Source organism: Puma concolor, chromosome B3, assembly GCF_028749965.1.
Source record: "Puma concolor isolate L17-30 chromosome B3, mPumCon1.1.hap2, whole genome shotgun sequence".
Taxonomy (NCBI): Eukaryota; Metazoa; Chordata; class Mammalia; order Carnivora; family Felidae; genus Puma; species Puma concolor.
The window spans coordinates 45,785,672-45,793,063 of record NC_141672.1 but is presented as its reverse complement, the minus strand read 5'-3'; positions in this window follow the sequence as shown (position 1 = coordinate 45,793,063).

Here is a 7,392-nt window from a genome sequence, read left to right as displayed (position 1 = left end):
GGGAAGGGAAGGGAAGGGAAGGAAAAAATAAGACAAAAACAGAGAAGGAGGCCCCATAAGGGCCTCTTAAATACAGAGAACACATTAGGGTTCCAGAACACATGAGGGTTGCTGGAAGGGAGGTGGGGGCGGGGTTTGTGGGCTGAATGGGAGATGGGCATTATTAAGGAGGGCATTTTTAGGGATGAGCACTGGGTGACATATGTAAGATGAATCCCGGGGTTCTACTCCTGAAACCCAGACTGCACTGTATGTTAACTGACTTGGATTTAAATGTAATAAATAGATAGATAGATAGATAGATAGATAGATAGAAATCAACTGGTATCACTGTAATCCTCAGGATTCTGTGCTGAAGGACTGAGACAGGGAGTGATCAATTTATGAATAATGTGTTTAGTGCCCGTATGTGTATTAGACTCTCAAGAAGTATTGTGAATTGCATGAATTTAGTTTTACCTATCTTAAAACAGTTTTTAATAAAAAGCATTGTGCAAAAAAAAAAAAAAAGGTGAACACGTTGGCCAATGAGAAAACAAAGGATATCCCCACCCCTCTTTTCAAGGGATGTCTTTTTCTCTCCCGAACAGAGCAAGTGAAATTTCAAACACCCTTACCCAATCAGGTGCAGTACTTTTATGTTATGATTGCTTTTCACCCTCAAATCCCAGGTGTTTTTTTCTCCACTCACAGAATTCAGCCTACAACTACATACAGTTTGAAACTAATGCAACACTGTGTGTCAACTCTACTGGAATTAAAAAATAAAGCTACATACACTTGAATTGCTGCTGTAGTTTGAGGCAGCTCAAGAAAATAATACAAAAATCAAATATTCGGATTTTCCTTTCTAAGTTTATTTATTTATTTTGAGAGAGAGAAGAGAGAGAGAGAGAGAGAGAGAGAGAGAATCTCAAGCAGGCTCCTCACTGCCAGTAAGGAGCCCAATGTGGGGCTCTAACTCACCAACCACGAGATCATGACCTAAGCGGAAGTCAAGAGTCAGAAGCCCCGACTGTGCCACCCAGGCGCCCCCTCCAGAGTTTCCTTTCTTGACATCATTAATCTTCAATGCTTCAGCTTTCATAAGAACTTCATGTGTAGGATGGTTCTATAAATATAATTGACACTTTCTATGTAAGATATTTCAAAATGTGCAGGAGACACACATAAAATATGTCTTTCCTGTTCGACTATACTCTCTGAGAGCAGGAATTTTAATTGCTCATCTTTGTGTATCTGTACCAAGCTCATAGATGATCAACAAAATTCATTGGTGAATGAAACTGCCTTCAAAATGGAGCATGTGAACTTGTACCCCAATATTTATAGCAGCACTCTCAACAATAGCCAAATTATGGAAAGAGCCTAAATGTCCATCAACTGATGATGGATAAAGAAATTGTGGTTTATATACACAATGGAGTACTACGTGGCAATGAGAAAGAACGAAATATGGCCCTTTGTAGCAACGTGGATGGAACTGGAGAGTGTGATGCTAAGTGAAATAAGCCATACAGAGAAAGACAGATACCATATGTGTTCACTCTTATGTGGATCCTGAGAAACTTAACAGAAACCCATGGAGGAGGGGAAGGAAAAAAAAAAAAAAAAGAGGTTAGAGTGGGAGAGAGCCAAAGCATAAGAGACTCTTAAAAACTGAGAACAGGGGCGCCTGGGTGGCGCAGTCGGTTGGGCGTCCGACTTCAGCCAGGTCACGATCTCGCGGTCCGTGAGTTCGAGCCCCGCGTCGGGCTCTGGGCGGATGGCTCAGAGCCTGGAGCCTGTTTCCAATTCTGTGTCTCCCTCTCTCTCTGACCCTCCCCCGTTCATGCTCTGTCTCTCTCTGTCCCCAAAAAAATAAATAAACATTGAAAAAAAAAAAAACTGAGAACAAACTGAGGGTTGATGGGGGGTGGTAGGGAGGGAGGGGAGGGTGGGTGATGGGTATTGAGGAGGGCACCTTTTGGGATGAGCACTGGGTGTTGTATGGAAACCAATTTGACAATATATTTCATATATTGAAAAAAAAAATGGAGCATGCGAAGCACATTATGGCTCTATCAGATCACAATAGAAATCTTACGGAATTTCTAATCAAGAATATAGGAAACGTTTTGATAAAGTTGAATTTTATATAATGGTTTATAATGGCATGTAATTTTGTTACAATTATGCCTACAAAAAATGTTTGGCACGATACCTGCCTTGTAGCTGAAATATTAGCTCTTGGTTTTGTTATCAGACTCTTATGTAATGAATTGTGTTCTCCCTCAGAGTCATATGTCAAAGCCCTAATCCAACATGACTGTTGTCCTTATAAGAAGAGAGACACCAGGGATGCATGTGCACAGAGAAAAATGCCATGTGAGGACATGTTGAGAAGGCAGCTATCTACAAGCTGAAGAGAGAGGCCTCAGGAAACCAAACATGCTGACACCTTGATCTTGGATATCCAGCTTCCAGAACTGTGGGAGAGTTGATTTCTGTTGTTTAAGCCACTCAGTTGGTGCTATTTTGCTATGACAGCCGTAGCAAACTAATACATAGAATTATAAAGGGTCTCATCATATGTGGTAGGCAGACTTCTGAGATGGCTCCCCAAATTCCCACCCCCTGATGCATACAGTTTCTCCCAGTTATTCAAACACCAACCTACTGTGCCACTGTGAAGGGATTTTGCAGATCTAATTAAGGTCCTAAATCAGTCAACTTGAAGAAAGACTATCCTGGGTGAGCCTGTCCCAATCAGGTGAGACTGTATAAGGAACTAGGAGTGTGGGAGACTCAAAGCTTGAGAAGGCTTTACTGTGAGGGAGGTTCTCCGTTTCTGGCTCTGGAGATGACTGGAGATATGTCTCAATGAAGGTGGGTGACCTGTATGAACTGAGAGTGGCCCAGAGTTGACAGCCAGCAAGGAAATAGAGATCTCCTCCTCTGGCTGCAAGGAACTGAATTTGGCCAACAAGAAAGAAAGGAATCCCTGAAAGGAATTCAGCCTGGTCAATATCTTCATTTCAGCCCTGGAAGCCCTGAGCAGAGAATCCAGTGATGCTGGGCCCAGACTTCTGAGCTATACAACCGTGGACTTATGCATGGTGTTGTTTTAAGCCACAAAACTTGTGATACATCATAAATTATAAATAAGAAGTAGGGACACAGATTTGTAGTGATCTGCAGTGGTAAATGGTAAAGCAAACGAATACAATGTTAACAATAAGCAAATTTGGGTAAGAAGTACATGAGTGTTCTTGTACTACTTTTATTTTTGTAACTTGTTCTAAGTTTGAAATTGCTTCTGAATAAAGTTTCAGAATAAAACAGGCATGACTGTTGGGTGGATGTTTTTAGTTGTTTCATTGAGAGTTAATTTATCCAAAATCTTAAATTGTATTTCTGAGAATCAAAGATTGATATGGTTTGATTAAATAATAATTAAATGCTAGCACTCACTGAACTCTTATTATGTGCCAAACACTATTCTTAGTGTTTCAGACATGAACACATTTAAACATTACCACACTCTTTTTAGGTAAGTACTCTTTTATCCCCACTTACAGTTGAAGATACAGAGGCACAGAGAGGGGAGGTAACTTGTCCCTGATAACACAGCTCTATTCAGAGTATTTGACTCTTGAGCCTCATGCTATGTGTTGTTCCCCACCAAAGTCTACATATGCCATTTCAAATTAGTAGTTTGTTTCATTTGAACTGTGTTTGTTGATCAGCTTGATTCTGATTTTTTTCTTCAGATTTTTATATTTTTTACTTTGGCAAAAAAAGATAAAGGAAAACAAAATAACCTTATTCAAGTTATTCTTTCTTAATTTACTGTTGTGAACATTAAATGAATTAATGGGAGTATGTGTAAGCTTTTAGCAAGCTCTCAGAAAGTATAAAATACTGTTTTGTTGTTGTTTGTTTTAATTTTTTTAAGTTTATTTTGAGAGAGAGAGAGAGAGAGAGACTGCGTGGGAGGGGCAGAGACAGAAGGAGAATTGCAAGTAGGCTCCAAATGTCACGGCAGAGCCTGATGAAGGGCTTGAACTCACGAACCGCGAGATCATGACCTGAGCTGAAATTAAGAGTTGGTCATCCAACTGACTGAGCCAAACAGGCACCCCTGAATTATTGTTTTTAAAAAAAATTTGTTTAATGTTTATTTATTTTTAAGAGAGAAAGAGTGTGAGTGGGGGAGGTGTGGAGAGAGAGGAAGACACAAAATCTGAAGCAGGCTCTAGGCTCCGAGCTGTCAGCACAGAGTCTGATGAGGGGCTCGAACCCACGAACTGTGTTATCATGACCTGCGCTGAAGTTGGAGGCTTAACTGACTGAGCCACCCAGGGGCCACTAAAGTATTGTTTTTAACGTCTTCAAGAGAGTAATGTCAAGACTTAGATGGCTCATGCCAATAGCTATGAAGAATATTTAAGAGAGGTCAACTCTGGAGAGTAGGCCTTTAACTCTTATTTTAATAGGCCCTGTCCTTCATCATTGAAAATATTAAAATGAACCAATATCCCACATTAAATGTAATTTATAAATCTCTAAGAGTTGAGTTGCTTATGACCAGTTGATATGTCCCATTTTGCAGACATTTAATCAGATTTACTAATTTAATTTTGGAATTTAAAAACATTTTGGAGCCAATAAATTCATCTCATCTCTCAAACAATCAAGAGCACTGGGCCTCTAAAATGCAATTGCCCTTTTGGGTGCCTGGGTGACTCGGTGGGTAAAATCGTCTGACTCTTGGTTTCAGCTCAGGTCATGATCTCACAGTTTGTGAGTTGGAGCCCTGTGCAGTGCTCTGTGCTGACAGGTTGGATGGATCCTGCTTTGGGATTCTCTGTCTCCATCTCTCTCTGCCCCTTCTCCGCTCATCCTCTCTCTCTCTCTCAAAATAAATAAATAAACATAAAAAAATACAATGCAGGGGCGCCTGGGTGGCTCAGTCGGTTAAGCGTCCGACTTCAGCTCAGGTCACGATCTCGCGGTCCGTGGGTTTGAGCCCCACGTGGGGCTCTGGGCTGATGGCTCAGAGCCTGGAGCCTGCTTCCGATTCTGTGTCTCCCTCTCTTTCTCTGCCCCTCTCCCGTTCATGCTCTGTCTCTCTCTGTCTCAAAAATAAATAAACGTTAAAAAAAATTAAAAAAAAAATACAATGCAATCGCCCCTATTGGGGCCAGATTATTTATTCTCTGACAGGAAGAAGATGGAATTTCAGGGCTGAAGGGATGTTGGGAAACATTGTTTCACTAGGGGGCGTTCTTTTCTCTCCGTAGATATCTTCTGGTTGGGGAGCAAACAACTTTTGGAATCAGGTAACAAAAGGGGTCCATGCATCCCCTAGCTGTTAAAATAAAAAGTGGATATGTCTCTGTGGCAGAAGACCAAGGGATACTTCCAAAATATAGGATTAGTCACTGTACCAATTAACGCAAATGCATTTGCACATATTTATACAAGGAGATTCAACCTAACTGTGGCTAAACCAACCGAAAGTGCTTGTACAGTAATCCACATTCATGCTATCTTGATGGGTGTTGTATGTGAGAAGCAATTTTGCTACCTAGGAAAAATCTGAGAAACAAGGATTTTCATAAATGTTTTTAGGTTTCTTGAAGCCATGTTAGGAGAGAACATTTTTGATCTGTGGCAATTTTTCTAGATGCAGCCTTCTTTTTGTCTTAGGAGCTGTAGAGGTTCATTGCAATTAATCTCTACATTGAGCTGTAAGTTTCCTGGCAGGGATGTTATACACGAGAATGTGAAAGTGCACCAGAGCATTGCTTAAGGTCATTTTGAGGTCAAAACTTAGTGACTTTTTATCCTTTCGGTCATCATTTGAAATAAAAAGATCCCACAATAACCCAGCCTTCCCCTTCTCATTGGATACGCAGCATCAATGCCAGCGTTTGGGAAGGAGCCTGTGTGATGGCTTAATCAAGGAGGTGATGAAGCATTGTCACAAACAGCCTTCTTAGTCACCCCAGCCGCAGCTCACCGTTCTCAGTCCCCTGAAAATCTTGAATGATAACGTCACCACTGTTCCCCCTTAATGACACTCGTGCATTTCTTCTCAGGTGGTACTGTGCACCGAATGTAAAAGAGACCTGCTGTATTGTCATTTTCCCAGGAAAATGGCTCGATCTCATGTAAAATTAAAGCCAAGAGTTAAAATTTCACAAGTTCCTTTTCTCGTTTTGATGAATCCTTATTCTTTTCTCTCTGTATGGACATCTACCGTGAGAGGGTTTCTACAATAAAGAACACGTTATTTTTAAAAGCATATTGTAAATAAGAAGGATTATTTATGGGCACACTTTTGGCAGTTGTTCCATGAAAATGGAACGGAGTCCATCAGCACTGAGTCTGGGCAGGAGAGAGTTGCTTTACCATTTGTCAAACTGAATTCATCCAGGGCAGTCCCATCCCAGAGGACAACTGCCGGCCCCCTGCCATGCACAGCAGCTCAGGGTTTACAGAATTTGCTCAGCAAAGTACATATACGGATTTCGGCTTCAGTCTTCTCACTGAACTAAACTTTGTACGTGCCTGCACTTGTATACTACATAATTAGAGTCAAGTTGGGAGTGAATTTCCAATACTGTCTTCCCCACCCCGAGAATTAACATTTAAAATCTTAATTCTGATAGGCATTCTCAGGAAACTTGGAACACGTTTGCATTTATTAGGTAAAAAAGTAAACTTCTGAGATCGCGGCTGTTTGCTCATCTGTGAATGCTCGGCCTCTATGTTTCTAACCTGGGAAATGCAAGGAGACTGTTATTTTCTTCAGTACTTCCGTGTCAAGTGGGCCTCATTTTTGCAGTTGTGGAGAGAGAAAATCTGCCTTTCCTGTTGAGCAGATGCATATTAGGAGGCAGGGAGTACAGTGTGTTAAGAGCCAGAATTTGAGAGTTAGAACTTTGTTCAGATCTTTGCTTAATCATGCACAAGGATTGTGAGTCTAGGCAGGTTACTTGACATCTGTTAACATCACTTTCTCCTCCTGTGAAATGGAGCTAACACTAAAGTCATGGTAAGTATTACATGAGAGATAATCAGTAGAGCACGGAGTACAGTGCCCGGTCAGTGTGGTGGGGTTGCTGGAATATTATCTGCAGCCACGTGGGGGTGACTTTTAGCCCTCATTTGTAATAGTGAAACTCTTCTGGAAAACTTCAGAGGATTCTAAAACAAAAGTCAGAACCATACGTCAAGAGACTTTAGGAGGCAACTTTATAAGGTAGCCCCTGGGATTATGTGGGGGAGAGAATGCTGTGGGTGCAGTTGCACTGAAAGTTTCCACAGCCCCTGAGAGGCTCTCGAGGGGAGCAACCTTTGGGAGCAAGCTGGAGGCTGAGGTGAGTCAGCACACCTACCCAG